At 32.6% G+C, this 21,596-nt stretch overlaps 1 protein-coding gene and 1 long non-coding RNA gene across 2 annotated transcripts in view; one reads left to right on the top strand and one right to left on the bottom strand.

Moving 5' to 3' along the window:
- Window positions 1-21,596, top strand: part of LOC133190024 (TPR and ankyrin repeat-containing protein 1-like) — a 490,694-nt gene that overhangs the window by 177,066 nt on the left and 292,032 nt on the right. The gene's annotated exons all lie outside the window — the stretch shown is intronic.
- On the bottom strand, window positions 5,900-6,791 carry LOC133190141 (uncharacterized). The gene is made up of 3 exons (XR_009721575.1): window positions 6,681-6,791; window positions 6,027-6,122; window positions 5,900-5,942 (listed from the first exon to the last, which is right to left on the bottom strand). It is a non-coding gene; the product is annotated as an uncharacterized LOC133190141 (long non-coding RNA).

Raw genomic sequence — 21,596 nt, 5'->3', positions numbered from 1 at the left:
AAAAAAAAAAAAAAAAAAAAAAAAAAGCTTAGAGCTAGATCTCCTGTGTTGAGGAGATTTGGACTCAGTCCATTATTTTACAATCATGGGTATACTTTGATTTGAAGTTTATTGGTCAACGGATAGAACTACGGACAAGCGTAGGTCAAGCAAGGTAATGATAAGAATGGTAAAAACTATACTATTACGGTGAAATTGTAACCGTTTGAAAAGAAACAAAATTTTGTTGTTTGCTTACAATATTTGTGAAAATAGTAAAGAAGTTAATTTTGTATTTACCTTCAACAAGTAATTTGCAGATTTACAACATGATGCATTAAGCATATGTATTTTTTTGCAAATTTATTTATGTTTAAAAATTTTAAACATGAGAGAGACTTTTCTTCCCTTGACCCCCTGCTGGGTCATTTGAAGCTTAAATTGAGCCTCAGATTCCTGTCATAATTATCTACTTATTCATTTCGATTTGGATCCACATGTAAAGTATCACTGAAAAAGCAATAATTCTTCCAAACTACTTCCTAGTGAATCTGATTACAGTAAAATGAAACGGCTGTGTCTTTGACAAGTTGATACATTAAATTTTAAAAAAGAACGAAGTTCAGTCATCTTAGGGGAACAAACATCATCTCTTTGAATATTTAGGAAGCATGATGTGAATACTGAATACTTGCTAATGGTTCGACTTTTTTGTATTTGTTGGACCCATTATCCCTCAATATAATAATTTAAATTAACATCGTGTGTTTAGTATTACAGCTTTGGGAACTATTATAGAACAGTTTCTGGTAACATTGCGTCCTCAGAGAAATAATACTTTGCAAATCTAATATAACATCATTAAATTAGGGAGAAAAGTGAAAGAGATGCTATAAGAACACACATAAACACAAACACCCTTGGTAAATTTAGAGAACGTATAGGCTGTTCCCCTTCCCTTAAATTGTCAAAAATAATTTTATAAAATGAAGTTCAAGCATAAAAAAGAGCTAACCAGTTGGTGAAAAACGGAGAGTCTTCTTCTTTGCATTAAGTAATTAATTTTGTTGTTATATGAAACCAAAACTTTTATCATATAACATAATAATACAAGAGCATGCTTTTCCTTTCTCAGGGAGGTAATATTTTTGCAGTTCTATGAGGGCTGTTTGAAAAGTTCGCGGACCATGTCAATCAGTCTTATACTATTATCAAGAAATTTAACATGAGCACATTATAATGTGTAAACATATTTATTTGTTCATGTGTGAAGTTTCTTTTCATGTGATTTAATAGAGTTCATGTTACTTAATATTAAGTGACCATGGAGCAAACTAAAAAAGTTGTAACGTCAAAACACAATGCCAATAGTTTCTCAAAAATACTCTCCCTATACATATCACACAGTCTGCCCGTTACCCACTCACTTAAAACGTTTCTCTATCACTTGAAATTTATTTTGCTAACAACAGTTCCAGTAGGAAATTTTTCCCTTGTGAATGTTTTAATATTTTCACAGCATAACTGTACTTTCCCAAGATCAGCAACTGTGAAGCGCTGATCTCTTCCCTTGACGTTACTAACCCTATTTAAGTTTTTGATCAGATTTTCACAGATAATCCGTTTGCTCACAGATGGTCCTCGTCTGATACAGAGTATCTATTATTGAAATACCCTATACATACACGACTCGCTTTTGACTCATTTCCTGCTTCCTCAAGCATTTCAGAAAACATTCAGCTCCGTGATGTAAAACGACCTCATCTTTCTTTAAAGGAAGACCATCTATCTTCTGAAATTAATTTTTATTCAACAAAGCATAATATTATGTCATAATTTGGAATATGAAACGATGTAATAATTCTGAATTTGAACGTCTAGGTTTTTCTTGTTTGTACTCACTTTTACAGAAATGACTACAGACATTATTAAGTGTATTGTTCGTAAATTATCTAATTTTTACCTGCTCCACCATCCCGTTTTCGCGGGTTTCTTTTATTTTAATGAAACTTTAAAATATATAACGATATTTTTAAATAATCATTACATATCATTCGAATTTATTGTTAAAACAATTTTACCAAACTTAGGTATTATATGGCGTTAAAACTGACAGAAGTCCTCCAACTTACCGAACAACCCTTCTATATTATTGCATCATTGAATTAAGGGACAAGGGGAATGATACTGTGAACATACATAGATACATCCTGGCAGAGTTATTAAGGGCCTGGGGGCGCAACCTCCCTAAATTTGTCATTAAAGAGTTGGTTACACGAAATGAAGGTCAAGCTTTTCTTAAAAGATAAATTTCTGTAACCACAGAGTAATTGTTACTAATGATTCAAGCAGAGAAAAGTGGTAGGGGAAGACACGATTAACAATAATTTTTATTGAAAGAAGACACCTGCAACACTCTCCTCCGCATTCTCTCTCTCTCTCTCTCTCTCTCTCTCTCTCTCTCTCTCTCTCTCTCTCTCTCTTTAATAAAAAAGAACAAGATATAAATTAATAAATGATGAATATTCTTATAAAATTTTGAAAAAAAATATTTTTATATATCAATTAATACGTAAGCTTAGAAGAGATTAATATTTAATTATTATATAAACATCACAGAATTTCCCATGCATTTAAATATAAAATATTCATTCATTATATAAAAAAGTAATTACCTGTTTTTTTATTTGAGGTTTGAAAATAATGTCTGAATTTAGTCCAGTTTGGTTATTACAACAAGCTGGGTTTTCATAAAAAAGAAAGCCAGATTATAGCAATACTTTTTCGACAAACATCACATAATTAGTGGTCATTTAGGCACTATAATTTCTTAGTTAAACACTATGTGATACTTTTTCCTTACATGATTTTAAACGTAGTACAAATAACAAGCAATAAGATGCATCTAAAGAAAGACAACTGTAAGAACAAAATTGACATACTAAATTCTTTAAAATACGAACAAAAATGTGATAGAAAGCTGGTAAACAATGACTTTAAAATTATCACAGCTTTCTACACTCTTTCCTTTCTCTTGTTCTTATGTTCTTATACTTTCACTCAATCGCAGATACATACAATTACAAAGATATACATGACAAAAACGTAAAAATCATTCTGAAAGATTAGAGAGAGAGAGAGAGGGGGGGGGGTAAATGAAATATTTTATTCAGTAGAAACTTTTCATTCCAATTCTTTCAATTATAAAATGTTTAAGAGTCTCGGTTCTTTATGCTGTGGTAATTATGCAGTTTTTCTTTTTAAATTGATTGCTTAACAAAACAAACAGGCCTGTTCAGTTTCTGCAAGTTTCTGCAAGTTCCTCTCCTCAATTTTAAACCAAAGTTCTTTAAACACATTCAACAAAGGGATAATTAATAGTTTAAGTGTTATTCCCATAAAAGGTAAATAATTCAATTAATCTAAAATTGTGAAGGTGCCATTTAGTAGGAACTATTGCATATTTATCATGAAATAGAATAGAAACAATATAAATCTATGAACAGGCCATAAAACTCGGATCCTTGGAAATTCCAGAGGTGGTGAAGGGTGCCTTGGAGGGGTAAGCATTCCCTGTCGACTGGTCACACCCGCCGTAAGCCCAATGTATTGATCAGATAGACCGTAGTCAGTAGTCAAATCTAGTATAAATACAAAGGCCAGTCAAAATACGACCCAATGATTGGCTGTATTTGCTAACAAATTATTATGCTTATCATAAGATTTACAAAATATTGACTTTAAACGAGGTTGTTGAAACTACTGTTAAAATCCACTTATTTGTCAGTAGCCTGCCTCGGTTTACAAATTGATTGTACTCAGAGCATGTTCTTTAGTATCAATAAGTTGGGAGATATAAACACCATGCAGTTGTTAATAGAGTATTATAAAGTTGGCGATGGGAAAGCTGAATTCATCTCGTTTGTCATACAATTTAGTTATTAGTTTGCCCTTATCGTCTATAGTCAGTAAAGGAATTTTAAGCACTGGAATTTAGATTGGTCAATTTTCTTTTTTCACCATTTTATAATATTTGTGGTCGAACACGATCGATGACTATGCGATATTGTTCTTTAAATTCTTGTTTCAAAAAGATATCTTCAGAATCATACATTCATTTATATCAAGTTACTCTCTCAAAATATTTAACTCTAGTTACCCTCCTTTATTTGAACAAATGAGCCACTGGTATTTTGGGGGAAAGGTAAGAAATAAACTGGAAAATGCTTCCCAATATGACAGATTTATTTGATGACACTTTGTACAGCCGTGTTTGAATCCTTAATTCGAAAAAATAATTTCAAGACTACTGCGTGTACAATAAATAAAATTAGTATGCTTTCATAACACAACAGACAAGTTATCAGTTAAGAAATATGTGTAGTCTTCTATGTATTGAAAACAACGTTAACATGATCGTACTGTTCATTTAATAATAACACGTCCGCCGTCCCTTCTGATGCCTTTATATGACTATACATATCAGCACTGTCTATACAACTGTTAGTATTTTGGTTGTACAGGGCAGTTCTTAAAAGTAATTTATTGTAATGTCCCTCGCTAGCTTCTTGTGTATCATACATGTGTTCTTCCTTACTCATTTTATTATCCGCATTTGAAGTTGTAACGTATACTGAACAGGTTTGCAAGAGTTGCTTCCCTTTGGCACCCAAACATTCAGATGGTGTGTTAGACTTTTCAACAACGCTATAAACACTATCTCTAGTAGCTGCAATATAAACGAAATTGAAATGAACTGAGGCTCAAGTGATGTCTTGTTTTAAATTGAAATGAACTGAGGCTCAAGTGATGTCTTGTTTTAAATTGAAAAGTATCTGCTTGCCTGCTATACAAATATAGAAGAAAACAATGTTAATTCTTTTTGAAAGCAATAATATCAAAAGCCAAGACTATCAAAAATCAAATAATTACAAGCAACCCCAAATAATATAGATATAAATATGTTCAAATTATGTCTCGGGGTTAAGGTTAAACCAAACGTGGGTCAAAGATTTTTACATAAGATAAATAATGGAAAAATCTATTAAAAATTCTAAAGTTTTCATTACTTATATCAACACGAAGGAAATCAGAAGTAAATTTGGCTCAAATTGATATCATTTATGCCTTTGTACGTGAGTTGTTGGAAAAGGGAGGGAAAACAGAAATATGAAGAAATCCAGAAGAATAGGAAGGTAAAATTTATTTACTGTAAATCACAAAGCTTTAACATGGATTTTGAATTTATTGCATCATTCAGTTTATTCATTTGTATTCATATTTATTTGTAAGGAAGAAAATAATCAATCGAGTGAGCTTTGTTGCCAATGAGCCTTTTCCACCATTAAAGGACATGCAGCAGTCTTACATGCAGCAATCTTACCAGTATAGATTCTTTCTTGTACAATTAAATGCTGTGCACTCGCAGGACATTCTTCTACTCTATTTCTAAGCGAAAAGGGGAGAAGGTTTGACCTGGCATGATTATTATTCGGTTTTTCCTACTTAAGGTTCATAAACCCTCTGCTCACTCATATAAAATGTTGCTTTAACTTTTATGATTTTCCGAAAGAAATATGTTTTATAAGTAAACTATAAACAATTATACCATAGCTTGCGGGGCAAAATTAAACAAAAAAGACATTCCAACTTGACAGATCTATAAAAGAATAATACACATTTATGTCATTAAGAGTTATCTCTCTTATCAGAGTATCAATGAACCTTAGCATGAATTTAAAAAAAAAAATGAATAAGTACTAACCTTTTTCTTTTTTTAAGATAACAACAACAAACTACCAGCAATATGAGGAGTACAGAAGTGACAGCAATAACAGGTACCACAGTTAGAAACAGTACGTTCTCTTCCGGTTGTACTTGAGTTGTAGCAGAAGTATAACTTATCGTCCGTGCAGCTGTTCTCCATTTCCATGTCGATGTCACTGGTTCCGTGGATACTTTATCTGATTAAAAGAAAACAAATCATTAAAGCTTAAAACAAACAAACAAACAACAGACCTTGTGCATGCAAAAGAAATTTTGAGTACCTGTTGTGATTCGACAACCACTTTCAAAATGACATTCTTCTATTGGACATTCACATTTTTGATGGCATGCAAAACCGAAGGTACCATTTTCACATTCTGTGATAAAACAAGCAATGGTTAAAGAAGTGGTCACACTTTGTCTTCTAAGCAAATACTTCAAATCTTACATTTATCTTCTATCTACTTCTTACTAAGTACTAGACTTTTCTTCAAGAATTGTATTTTTAAATTCAAAGTTATTCTGATAAAAGAAATTCTAAAAAAAAAAAAAATGAATTAATCAAATAACTTCTGGGTTGCCAATGTTTTGCAAGATTTTGAAGTTCAGGCGAAGACACACAAAGTCTAGAGTCATAACATAATTCCAATTTTCAATGTTTATTGTTGCAGTTCAAATGAATTTGCAAAAAAAGTGCGTAAAATGAATGAAAGTCAAAAACTTTTGAGCTGAAAAAATTACCAGATATATCATATTTTTCAATCTCTACAGACTGACTAACGGTTAGAAAAAATTTAAAAATTGCACATAACACTTTTGTGTTATAAGAGGATTTTTTCTGGAATAAGTTATATATATATATATATATATATATATATATATATATATATATATATATATATATATATATATATATATATATATATAAAACATACTCTCCACGCAGTTTGATCCGATGTAACCAATTTTACAAACACAACGTGTAGTTGTTTCGTTTCTGAATGCATTTTCCGGACATGACATTGCTGCTCTTTTGTTTAAGAATATCTTTTGATAAAATTCCTTCCGGAACTTGTCTTTGGTCTATTTCAAATAAACAATAGATATGTATTTCAAATAGTTGAAAAAATAACCTACTTACTGGCAGTATCTTGCTCTGTCATTAAAATGTATTTAATGTTTTAATGTTATATATATATATATATATATATATATATATATATATATATATATATATATATATATATATATATATATATATATAATGGTCAGTCAATGCTTTCGAATTTCATTAGCATTAAATTGCAATAATTATCAATTTCTTTAGACCAGTAAAATTCAGCGCGCAATAAAATGGATTACAATTTACATTATATAATTTAAAATGATAAAACAGATTTTTCTTGACAAGAAATTGACAACAGTTGTTAAAATGAAACAAACCATCTTCCGGGTCACCAACACTTGTACGAGGGTTGTCCCAGAAAAACGCGAATATTTTCAATATATTTTGTTTCACTAATTCTATAAAGTTAATATTGGCATACACCATAATCAACATTTTTTGAGTAATGTATAAAAATTTCAGTAAAATATCTCTATAAATAACATCTCCCAGTTAAATGAATCTTACAAAATAGCTGTCGGCGCAACACTGACGACGTCAAAACGTAACTCGTGGCGTTTTGTGAATTTGTTATGGAATCGTGCGTCTGATGAAATTCGTTTGAAGTATAAATTCGACACTGTATTTAATTTTCTGTTAGTTACCAAGTTATCCATCTCAGATATTAATTCGCGTTTCCGAAAGACCGCGGAATTAGTTCTTTTAATAAAATTTAACCATTTCCCGACCCTGGTCATAAGTTTACCTAACTGCTCGCTTAGTTAAACGGCCGTCGCCAAGTATGACGTTCAGCTTCTAACTTTTCACTTTGTTGGTCTACCAAACGCTTCTTCCATCGAATGACCAGTCAGGCCATCCTCGAACTTCTTGAACTAGGTATAAATCTGTGTCCAAAATATGTGTTTGTGTCGTTCCATCGTTTACATCTCTTTTCCCGTATGGGCAGGAGTCATATCCCGCTCAACAGTACTGCTTGATAACTGGGTGCTCCGCATTATCGCCCGACGTCACAATTTTTGACAATATCTAAGTAAAGGGTTTTTCTTGCATCTAACGTCATATGTTTGTCACTTGTGATGCTAAATTAATAAATTTTACACATGAGTACTTCAGATCATAGACTTTTATGGAGATAATTTTTTCACATTATATTTCCGCATAGCCTGGTAATAAAGAAAACTTCACTGACAATGCTATTTCTAAAACACCAAAAATTGCCGTGCGCCGAGCACAGATATTTGACACCCTTTAAAAGCTTTTTTTAAATGCATATGACATTAAAACATTATAATATTTTGTCAAAATAGCAAAAATTTCATTTTTCAACAATGTGCGAAAAATTATTTATTTTTGTCGAATAGTTTTTGAAATATTCAAAAAGTTCTCGTTTTTCTGGGACAATCCTCGTACATAAAAAATCACATTACAAAAAAATATCACCTACCATGCAACTGTAAAGCTTCCTCAAAGAAGGGACAATTTATCCGAAGAAAAACAAAGTAACAGTGTTTCCTGTAACGTATCCTCAGTACTGCCTTTAGGGGTAATGATCTTGATGAATACAAACAAACAGGAAGATACAAGCAGCGATTTACCGCCTAACTAGCATACATTTGAAGTATCAAGATTAAGCTGAGAAAATAATGACCTTGGAACTAAGTGTATTTGAATTTTAGTAACGTTTACTTCCACGTACCTACTGATATACGTATAATGACGAAGTATGTATTTTTTATTTAAGAGTTACATGTAGACTATAACATGTATATTTGTGAAAGTATTATCCCCAAGTTCCCAAAACCCATCACCATAGGCGGAAAACATGCTGTGTTACTCTCTAAATCATTTTTGGTTTGTATCTTATTTGCTACATTAAGTAATGAATTTAAACATTGTTTTAAGTTCTTTTAACCAAAAATCCAGCTATTGGGCTTATATAAAATCACTAAATAGAATGTGTATCATATCCATTTTTATTACGTCCAATGATTCCTAACTCCGTCACCAGGGCCATTTTAAATATGCCAACGTATATTAAACATGTTAAATACACTTTTTCAAGCTAAGAATTTGTCCTTTTTTTCTAAACTTGAAAATATAAAAAAAATAGTTTTTTAAAGATTTAAAATAGGATTAAATTGTATTTTAAGAAAGGTATTAAGAAAACAAGATAATTTCTTAAAGCGACACTGTGACGGACAAACGGGAAAATTTACAACAGTAGAATTTTTGCATGACACATGCAAATTTTGTTCAGTTCTTGAAGATATTAGGTTTCAGAAAATTACAGGTTTCAGAACCTAAAAAATCTAATTTAATGGATAAAAATAAAAGTAAAAAAAATTCTTTGTATAACCCATCACAAAAATATTGCTTCACTTCTTCCTCTTTATTGTACGTATGCGCTGAAAAGTTGAAGAATTTACCATGGTTTCAATTCCATAGATATAAATGTCGGATGACGGAGAATTTTGATGCAATCTTCAAAAAAGATGGTCATAACTTATTCCTTACTTCTGCTTGCCCCAGTTCAATGTTGTTTACAAGTTTCACGCTAAAAATAAAGGACACGTGACCTTGACTTTGTTGACATTGACAATAAAAACAAATCGATAGATACAACATTTGTTTTTCCGGCACTTATATTTTGCAGTTTTTTTTTCTTGCTTTACAGTGCAGTTGAGTTGTCACAACTTCGCTATTTTCATATTTCACAGAAATCTTTTGTTTTGTGATACAATTTTCCTAAAAGAAACACATGGTTTTGACTCATTATGCAACTTAAATAAAACTTATTTTATTATACCTTTAGCAGAATACTCAAATTGAATTGGCTTGTAAGGAAGCTTTAAAACTCAATAATGACTCCAAAAAGTGCTGTTTACAGATAATGACCCAGGAATCGTTGCACGTTGAGGATAGTGACACGGTCATTATAAATATTGACCGCTCAATAATGACCTGTTAATCAAAATTCTCTTCAAATTAAACTTGATGCATAGAGTACTGATTATACGTCAAAAAACATGCCGTTATGAAATGCACATTGTCTGTTTATGAAACCAAAAAGAAAAAGAAAAAAGAGATAGATCTAGATCTTGTTTAAATGGACTTTAAGCTTGAATACTGTTCGTTGTATATCGCCATATTTCATCTATATTTTATCGTTTATGCATTTAAAAATTTCGTTACTATGTCAGGAAATGCAGAATCGGCTTTCCTTAACAGTGAGATTCTGTGCCAGATTTTCAGAATTCAGTTTTTTTTTCAGATTTTTTCAATTTGCAATTGTCAATTTTAACAATGCACGTCACTGTCAATCACAAAGTGTAATCTTTCACGACTTGCAAGCTATCGTCAACGTAAACAACTTCACTAGCGAATCCCGATCCCGATCAAGGAACAAACTCTGTGACATAGAGTATCATCATGTATATTTTCCCAAGAGGGTTTGTTTAACATGGGTTGTCAGAAAACTATTATAAATCACATGTTTTTAATATAAATTTTAATCCATTCCTTTGTAATCCCAATCCAGTGAAGGTCAATGTTAGGAAACAGTCAACAAATCTTTACAATTTTAAAAATCAAATGTACAAAAGAATCTTATATCGGTATAATAAAATATCAATTGATTATCCCTTATGAGTCCAACATGGTAAATAGGGACCCTCGACCTAGCCCATTCGCTGACCTGACCTGATCTTGACCGCTACACGGTAACTAATTGTATATTATACGTAATAAAGCCGCTTAAAGTTACCTCCAAAGTGTTGTGCTTCAGGGCAAAGGTGAACAAAAAGTAGACTACTTTAGTAGTATCAACATGATATGGCATGTTAAATGCAATAAAGTCGCTTAAAGTTACCTCCAAAGTGTAGTGCATTAGGGCATATGTGGACAAAAAGAAGACTATTTTAGTCGAATTGAACATGGTATGGTATGTTTACCTTTGATATAGACCTTCATAAAAATGGCTGACAAGTGAAAATGAGATGTTGATGCATATCCGATGTAAAAGTGTATGAAGGAAAAGGTGTTCAGTGGTTTTACGTTATATATGCTAGATATATAATAGATTATGTATAATTGTTTTGATACTTTCTTGATCTGGACTGAAAAAATGTCTCAACATTTAATAATAGATTTTAAGTAATACCTAAAATGTTGTCATAATCGCATTCGGTTACAAACAGCACGCAGTTTCCCGAGAGTGAGGGAGTAAGGGTCGTGAAGGAGTTTGGCAATAGTTGAATTCTTACGGATTTTTACGGTTTCTATCGTTATTTTATAGACTTAAGTGTGTTTTAAGACATTTGTATTAACATTTCCAACTGTTTTCTCTTTGACATCATTTAAAAAGAAAAATGTGTTAATTTCTCAATATTTAAACCTGAATGTAAATTTCGCAAAGTGAAAGGTCAAGTGCCTAATATGCATGTCAATTTCCCGAGCTATTACGATGTCTAACGTCTGTGGGTGGAACAATGGCAACTCTAAACATGGAATGCGTCCTGTATTTCAATTTACTTAGGCAGCACTTTTCATTTATATTTACATTTTTATTTCACATATAAATTTAAATTTTAGGGATCACTGTCTAGTTTGTTTGGTATGCCAATATAACTGCCAAGTACAGTTTTATAGAAATTAGCTCAGTAAAGATTGTTTAAGATGCATTTTGGCACTAGCGGCACCGAGCACCAGATAGCAACAACCACCGGCTCGCATACTAAACCATTCTATGTTGCATATGCTAATACTGGTAATTGACATTAGCACAAAAATATAACAGATTTCGCTCTGCAATCTACGAACATGGTATGCTAGCATTAGGAAGAGGGGTGGACTTTTTGTAGTTTAGAATTAGATTTCGAATTTCAGATATAGTCCTGATCATAGTATCGGAGTTCCAGATTGTGCCCGTATATTAATACCTAGTTAGTAAGAGAAGCATTACTTAGTAGCATCATATAGCACCAGACATCCGGAAACCAAGAAGTAGCACCGAATTCCGATTATCACCTAACACCAAGAAGCACCGATCCACTCCGAGATTCGTGGAAGATTGCTAGTATTGTTAATAGAGATATTTTAATATTTATTGAAACTTATTCGTGGTGGTGTCTTTGAAGATATAGTAAATACTTTTATTAACTGTTTACATATATTTATTTTCTTTATTAAAAATGGGGTACCTTCGAACCCAATTATTGGAACGTGCCTCATAGGTACTAGGTTGAAGTAAACTTGCACATTAAATTACAGTTGTTGGCAGTGAATTTATGTATATCAAACACCAAAACATTACATAAAATTGAAAAGCTTGATGTGCGATATTGCAGGACCTACATCTACATTTCGTGTTTTCCCCTTACATTCATAGTGTAAATATATTTCAGTCATACCGGAAGACTATTTTGTATTATACTCATTTTATCCAAAATAATGGTAACATAATGAGTTTTCCTTTTAGATATTTGAAGATAATTGTTCCCATTACTTTTCAAATTCTTCTATGAATGCTTAAGTATTACAACATTCCCAAATGAAAACAAATGGACTGATGTTTCTTCTTTTTACTGACAAATTATGTTGTTCCTCTTATTGGTATTTTTGACAGATAGATGTATCTAGTATCAAGCCTGTAATTTTGACATTGCCTAAATAAGAGTTTCTTACAGGGATTTTGTTTTTAATTCAATACTGAAGCCATTGTAGCTCAGAAATAAAGGTAATCTTAAATCATTATCATTCTGTTTTCTTTTATTGAAAATATTGCGTTTGATTTTTTTATCACTGGTTTTTGTCGTATTCTAAATTTTGAATTTACTGACGGGAGTACTTTGAAAACATGATCACTGCTGTAAATGATGATTTAGAACATGAAATTCTGTACAGTTTTATTGAGAAGTTCAACGAACTGCGTTGTTAAAGAGTATGTCTGATAAACAAACAAAAGTATTAACTAGTGCTAATTGTAACGGGAACCGTTACAGATGTTCCCCAAACGGCTCCCCAATTCCTTATGATGCCCCATTCCCTACAAGCTTCAATAAATTAGACAATACTTTTGTAGTATAGATGGACACTTTATTTATAAGGGTATTTCATTGGAAAACTACTCCGATATAGCCATATGGGTATTAGCCAATCAAATTTCAGCGCATGTGCTTGCTTCTACATTTTTCACATTAATTTTCTTATAGTGTCTCACAATACATACATTTGTGTTAAATATTAAAGAATTTCATTGAAAAACAAGAGAGATGTAACCCTTTAAGTATTAGCCAATCAGAATTCAGCATACACGCATGCATGGCCTTGCATTCAATTTTGATAGTATCATAATGTAGGAGCCCTATGAGCATATCCATGTCGTAAATTCCATCATGTTTTGTTGAAAACCAAATGAGTTATAGACATTTAAAGTCTCAGCCAATCAGAGTGCAGCACACCTGCCTGCGCGTGGTTTCAAGAGATTTCCTATGTAACATGTTGTAGCACCTTATAATATATACTTATATTTTAAATTTCAAAGTATTTCGTCAAAAAACAAGGAAATTATTGAGATTTTTATATCAGCCAATCAGAGGAGAGCGCACGTGCATGCGCGTGAGTTCATGCTAATTTGACCATGTCAACTTGTCTAGACTACCAATATATCTTTATATTTTGAGTTTCAAAGCAATTCATCAAGAAATATAAAAGTTACGGCTTTATCAAGTATATCAGTCATTTCACTCAATGCACGCGCGCGCACGTGCATGCATGTGCGCGCAAAATGACCTTCGTTCCGCACACCTACACAACATGCCTATTAACCCTAAAAAGGTTTCATGTCAATCGGATGAGAGGTTCTATGAGAACACTCCCGGACAAAAAAGTACCGGAGAAGAAAGTAGAAAAAAAGAATAATAATAATAATAATAACTAGAGACTCATTACTAGTAATGAGAAGGTCTTCCGTTATACTACTTCCTGTTTGCATGAATGTCTTTTCCAACGTCGGTATTAGCCTAAAACTTATGTAAAAACAAAATTACTTAAAAAAAATACTTTTTTGCTTCGTTTCCTGTCACGACCGGAAGTAATGACGACACACGATTTTTTCACGAAGCAAATGAACTGATGACTGACTGTAAGTCCTGAAAGTTTTAGACATCAGTCTTTTACTGTTGCCGAACAATTGTGAGAAAAAATTCTAATTTTGAGGACAGGAAAACACACGACCGGAAGTGAACTGAATAAAAATCTCTGAATTTTCTCTTGACTTTTGCGGTATCTACAGCATATGTAAAAAACATTTCAAATACTTACTCGTATCTATAAGTGATATTTATGAGAAAGTTAAACCACGAAATAACGCAGTTTATCTCTTAAAACCAGAAGTTTAAAGTTTTTTTTTCCCGGTGGAATCTAACATATTTCAAAACAGATAGGGAAGCAATAAACTGAGGAAAGTTTTAATTTTAAAAAGAAAAGTTGAAATTTTTGATTTCTTCGATCACTTCCTGTGATGACCGGAAGTGACAGCTGACGCTTTTAACCCTATGTGTTTTGCCTTCTCACCAAGTTTTATTACTCCTATAAGTTTGGTGTCTTACTTTCATGAAGTTTCCGAGATATCGCTGAAATAACTTTTCATTTTGAGGACAAGAAAACACGAGACCGGAAGTGAACTTTACTAAGATATTTCACGACAATCTAGACATCTACAGTTTCAATAACATATATAAAAATCATTTAAAGAACTCTATCTATAAGCGATATGTTGGGGAAAATTCAAAACCCCTATTATGTAGTTTTTTTCTTATTACCGGAAGTTGTCGTTTTTTGTTTCCGGTGGGACCAACACATATCGTAACTGTGAAAAAGATACAATTATATGATGCAAGTTTTATTCCAAAAGAGAAAAGTTGAATTTTTTTTATTTCTTTGATCATTTCCTGTGACGACCGGAAGTGACGGCTGACGCTCTTAACCAAAATGGTTTTGTCTACTCCTCAAGGTCTAAAACTCCTATAAGTTTGGTGTCTAAATCTCTTACAGTTTCTGAGATCTCACTCGGACAAGTTTTCTCTTTTTGCGGACATTTAACTGCGCGACCGGAAGTGAATTTTACAAAGATCTTTGACGTTACTCTAAACATTTGCAGTCTTGATAACATATTCAAAAATCAGTTCAAATACATTATATATAAAAAATATTTATGGGAAAGTAAAATACTCAAATTATGCAGTTTTTCGCTTATAGCCGGAAGTTGACGTTTTTGTTTCCGGTGGGACCAACATATTTCGAATCTACAAATAAGATGCAACAATGCGGTGAAAGAAAAAAATCAAAAAAGGAAAGTTAAAAATTTCGATTTCTTTGATCTCTTCCTGTGACGACCGGAAGTGACGGCTGACGGATTTAAACATATTCTGCAAACATACTTGTCATGATCTATAATCCCTGAAAGTTTGAGGTCTTAATCTTTTACCGTTTCTGAGAAAACGTCCGGACATGATCTCTTTTGAAAAAAACGGAAATTGGACATATCTGACGACCGGAAGTGAATTTTGCAAAATCCTTAAAAATGTTTTTAGTTTATTTAATTTGTCATAATCCCTGAAAGTTTCAAGAAAATCCATTGAGCCATCTCTGAGAAATCGCTTGGACAAAAAACGGGAAAAAAATAATAATAATAACTAGATGAGATCTCGTTGCGAGCAACGAGTAGGTCTTCCGTCCGATTTTTCGATAAGATGAGATATGATTTTGACTATGATCTTTGTTAAAAGATAATAATATATAGACTTCCCTAATTAGATTTCATTTTTTTGATTTATATAACATTATCAAAGAACTATATATGACAGGCTTTTGGCCCCTCTGAGCCCCTAATTTGAAGGGTCAGCCCCTTTTCCTTGATATCAAATGAAAGGTCTTGTGATTTTGAAGACTTTTTGTTCAACAACTATTCAGAGATTTCTTTTCGGTATGGAGATATGCTGAATTGAAATATTTATTGGCCAGCCCTCCAAGTCCTTAATGGGGCTGTTTGACAAAAATTGAAAGGGTGCATATTGTTTAGAACATTATTCTCACCATCTTTTGTACAGCATTGGTTATCAAAATAATCCCCCTTTTCGAGATATAATGCGTCAAAGACTTAGCATTCTGGCCCCTTGTGACCCCTTATTACGTAACATATGATCAGAATCTTATCATATATTGTTGTAAATCGTTAAGATAAGCATCTTTGCTTCAGTAATGTATTACAAATTATTGATCGTTAAAGAGTTATAGATGAAAGAATTTTGGCCCCTCTGAGCCCCTAATTTGAGGGGTCGGCCCCTTTTTCTTGATACCAATTGAAAGATCTTGTGATTTTGAAGACTTTTTGTTCAACAACTATTCAGAGATTTCTTTTCGTTGTGGAGATATACTGAATGGAAATATTTAGGGGCCACCCCTCTAAGTCCTTAATGGGGCTGTTTGACAAAAATTGAAAGGGTGCATATTGTTTAGAACATTATTCTGACCATCTTTTGTTCAGTATTGCTTATCAAAATATTCTCCCTTTTCGAGATATAAAGCGTCAAAGACTTACCATTCTGGCCCCTTGTGACCCCTTATTACGTAACATATGATCAGAATCTTATCATATATTGTTGTAAATCGTTAAGATAAGCACCTTTGCTTCAGTAATGTATTACAAATTATTGATCGTTAAAGAGTTATAGATGAAAGACTTTTGGCCCCTCTGAGCCCCTAATTTGAGGGGTCAGCCCCTTTTTCTTGATACCAATTGAAAGATCTTGTGATTTTGAAGACTTTTTGTTCAACAACTATTCAGAGATTTCTTTTCGTTGTGGAGATATACTGAATGGAAATATTTAGGGGCCACCCCTCTAAGTCCTTAATGGGGCTGTTTGACAAAAATTGAAAGGGTGCATATTGTTTAGAACATTATTCTGACCATCTTTTGTTCAGTATTGCTTATCAAAATATTCTCCCTTTTCGAGATATAAAGCGTCAAAGACTTAGCATTCTGGCCCCTTGTGACCCCTTATTACGTAACATATGATCAGAATCTTATCATATATTGTTGTAAATCGTTAAGATAAGCATCTTTGCTTCAGTAATGTATTACAAATTATTGATCGTTAAAGAGTTATAAATGAAAGACTTTTGGCCCCTCTGAGCCCCTAATTTGAGGGGTCAGCCCCTTTTTCTTGATACCAATTGAAAGATCTTGTGATTTTGAAGTTTTTTGTTCAACAACTATTCAGAGATTTCTTTTCGTTGTGGAGATATGCTGAATGGAAATATTTAGGGGCCAACCCTCCAAGTCCTTAATGGGGCCGTTTAATAAGAATTGAAAGGGTGCATATTATTTAGAACATTATTCTGACCATCTTTTGTTCAGTATTGCTTATCAAAATATTCTCCCTTTTCGAGATATAAAGCATCAAAGATTTAGCATTCTGGCCCCTTGTGACCCCTTATTACGTAACATATGATCAGAATCTTATCATATATTGTTGTAGATCGTTAAGATAAGCATCTTTGCTTCAGTAATGTATTACAAATTATTGATCGTTAAAGAGTTATAGATGAAAGACTTTTGGCCCCTCTCAGCCCCTAATTTGATGCGTCAGCCCCTTTTTCTTGATATCAAATGAAAGGTCGTAACATTCTGCACAACTTTTCTTCTATATGTTTTAACAAATTCTTAACAGGTGTGAAGATATGAAAGAAAAGGTTTGAAATTTTGTGAGATGTTTCTGAGACATTCTTTGAGCCCTACCGAGCGTCGGCGCCTTTTGCGCTAGAGAGATTTGGACACCTGCCTGCAAATCTACAAACCTTCCCCTACCTTCACTGAAAATCTTGAATCAATATCTGAAGTCGTTTCGGAGGAGTTTCCAGGACAAGCCGACACTCTAAAAATCAGAATATCCTAAATATCTCGAGATGGAAAGTGACGTCATCAACGAAAAAAATTTCCAATAAGGTTCAGATCAATACCTATCAGATCTGAAAGTTTCATGAAAATCGGCCAAGACATTTTCGAGAACTCGCGTGCACAAAATCGGTAAGAATAATAATAATAATAATAATAATAATAGGGAAAAAGAAACCGAACGAAAACAATAAGGTCTTCCGTTGGAGACGGAAGACCTTAACTAGATACTTATTGCCTAGGCAATAACAGGTCTTCCGTTTTCTTGACTTCTTTGAAAAAAACCCCAGAATCATCTCAATAAGATTACTCTAAATAATAACAAAAGTTATCTCAAGGCTTCCAAAGATATGTAGATACAGATAAAAACAAACGGAATTACTTTTCTGTTTTCTTTATGTACTTCGTCATGAACGAAAGTGCTCCAAACGAATAAAATGTATAAAAATAATTTGCATGGTCATGGTCTATCTAACATCTGCATTAGCCAAACATTTCTGCAAAAAAAAAAAAAAAAAAAAAAAAAAAAAAAAAAAAAAAAAAAAAAACTTTAAAAATTCACTTTTTTGCATCGCTTCCTGTCACGACCGGAAGTGACGACAACGTACGATTTTTACATGATGTAGATAAACTGGTTACTAACTATAAGTTCTGAAAGTTTTTGACTTCAGTCATGTAGTGTTTTTGAGCATTTAGGTGAACAAAATCTCAACTTGAGGACAGAAAAACACGCGACCGGAAGTGCATTTTCCTAAGATGGTTGACTTCACACTAGACAATTGCAGTCTCAATAACATATGTAAAAATCATTTCAAAAACTTTATCAATAAGTGATATTTTTGGGAATGTTAAAAATCCCAATAACATAGTTTCTCTTTTATAATCGGAAAGTGTCGTTTTTTGTTTCCAGTGAGACCAACACATATAGAAACTGTGAAAGAGATTCAATTATATAATGCAAGTTTTATTTCAAAAGTGAAAAGTTTAAATTTTCGATTTCTTTGATCACTTCCTGTAACGACCGGAAGTGACGGCTGACGCTATTAACCCAAAAAGTTTTGCCTACTCATTAAGTTCTATTATTCATATAAGTTTGGTGTCTTAATCTTTTACCGTTTCTGAGATCTCACTTTGACAAGTTCTTATTTTGCGGACAGTAAAACACGCGACCGGAAGTGAATTTTACCAAGATATTTGACATTACTCTAGACATTTGCAGTCTAAATAACATATCTAAAAATTATTTCAAATACTTCATCTATCAGCGATATTTTTGGGAAAGTAAAATACTCAAATTATGTAGTTTTTCTCTTATAACCGGAAGTTGACGTTTCTGTTTCCGGTGGGACTAACATATTTCGAAACTGTAAAACAGATGCAATAATGCAATGCAAGATTTAATTAAAATAAGAAAAGTTGAAATTTTCGATTTCTTTAATCTCCTCCTGTGACGACCGGAAGTGACGGCTGACGGATTTAAACATATTCTGCAAACATACTTGTCATGATCAATAATCCCTGAAAGTTTGAGGTCTTCATCTTTTACCGTTTCTGAGATATCGTCCGGACATGATCTCTTTTGAAAAAACGGAAATTGGAAATATCTGACGACCGGAAGTGAATTTTGCAAAATCCTTAAAAATGTTTTTAGTTTATTTTATTTGTCATAATCCCTGAAAGTTTCAAGAAAATCCATCGAGCCATCTCTGAGAAATCGCTTGGACAAAAAACGGGAAAAAAATAATAATAATAACTAGATACTTATTGCCAAGGCAATAACAGGTCTTCCGTTTTCTTGACTTCTTTGGAAAAAACAAAACAAAACAATCTTCTTAATAAGATTACTCTAAATAATTAACAAAAGTTATCACAAGGCTTCCAAAGATATGTAAATACAGATAAAAATAAACGGAATTACTTTTCTGTTTTCTTTATGTACTTCGTCATGAACGAAAGTGCTCCAAACGAATAAAATGTTCATTCTACACCTAAATTATTCACAACTGATCATCCCTAAAAGTTTCCATGAAAAACTACTCATGTTTGAGACAACTTCTTGTTTTTCGGTTGGCACTTCCGATGAAAATAATTTGCATGGTCATGATCTATCTAACATCTGCATTAGCCAAACATTTCTGTAAAAAGAAGAAAACTCTAAAAATTCAGTTTTTTGCATCGCTTCCTTCACGACCGGAAATGACGGCAACGTACGATTTTTACATGATGTAGATAAACTGGTGACTGACTATCAGTTCTGAAAGTTTTATACTTCAGTTATGTACTGTTTTTGAGCAATTAGGTGAACAAAATCTCAATTTGAGGACAGAAAAACACGTGACCGGAAGTGCATTTTGCTAAGATGGTTGACTTCACACTAGACAATTGCAGTCTCAATAACATATGTGAAAAACAAATCAAAAACTTTATCAATAAGTGATATTATTTGGAAAGTTAAAAATACCAATTACATAGTTTCTCTCTTATAACCGGAAGTTGTCGTTTTTTGTTTCCAGTGAGACCAACACATATAGAAACTGAGAAAGAGACTCAATTATATGATGAAAGTTTTATTTCAAAAGAGAAAAGTTTAAATTTTTGATTTCTTTGATCACTTCCTGTAACAACCGGAAGTGACGGCTGACGCTATTAACCCAAAGGGTTTTGCCTACTCATTAAGTTCTATTACTCATATAAGTTTGATGTCTTAATCTCTTACCGTTTCTGAGATTTCACTTTGACAAGTTCTCATTTTGCGGACAGTAAAACACGCGACCGGAAGTGAATTTTACCAAGATATTTGACATTACTCTAGACATTTGCAGTCTAAATAACATATCTAAAAATCATTTCAAAAACTTCATCTATAAGCGATATTTATGGGAAAGTAAAATACTCAAATTCTGTAGTTTTTCGCTTATAACCGGAAGTTGACGTTTCTGTTTCCAGTGGGACCAACATATTTCGAAACTGCGAAACAGATGCAATAATGTCATGCAAGAATTAATTAAAATAAGAAAAGTTGAAATTTTTGATTTTTTTGATCACTTCCTGTGACGAACGGAAGTGACGACTGACGGATTTAAACATATTCTGCAAACGTACTTGTCATGATCTATAATCCCTGAAAGTTTGAGGTCTTAATCTTTTACCGTTTTTGAGATATCGTCCGGACATGATCTCTTTTGAAAAAACGGAAATCGGACATATCTAACGACCGGAAGTAAATTTTGCAAAATCCTTAAAAATGTTCTTAGTTTATTTTATTTGTCATAATCCCTGAAAGTTTCAAGAAAATCCATCGAGCCATCTCTGAGAAATCGCTTGGACAAAAAATGGGAAAAAAATAATAATAATAACTAGATGAGATCTCGTTGCGAGCAACGAGTGGGTCTTCCGTCCGATTTTTGATAAGATGAGATACGAATTTGAGATTTTCGTTCATAAATATATAAATAGTGAAAACGTACAATTTCTTTCAGTTGTTTTTGATCATTATGGCACTTAAAATCGCCACATTTAATGAAGATTTTAAAATATTTATAGTAGCAGATCGTGAAGATGAACATTACTGTAAAAGGGTTATAGATGAAAGATTTTTGGCCCCTTCGAGCCCCTAATTCGAGGGGTCAGCACCTTTTTCTTGATATCACATGAAAGGTCTTGTTATTCTGAAGACTTTTTGTTCAACAAGTATTCAGAAGTTTTGTTTCGTTTTCGAGATATGTAGACTTGAAATATTTAGGGGCCGTCCCTTTAAGTCCTTATAGGGGC

This window comes from Saccostrea echinata, unplaced genomic scaffold, assembly GCF_033153115.1.
Source record: "Saccostrea echinata isolate AGI-Se365-2 ecotype Australia unplaced genomic scaffold, CSIRO_AGI_Sech_v1 ptg000020l, whole genome shotgun sequence".
NCBI lineage: Eukaryota > Metazoa > Mollusca > Bivalvia > Ostreida > Ostreidae > Saccostrea > Saccostrea echinata.
Note: the sequence above shows the minus strand (reverse complement) of the source record. Positions and strands in the feature narration are given on the sequence as shown.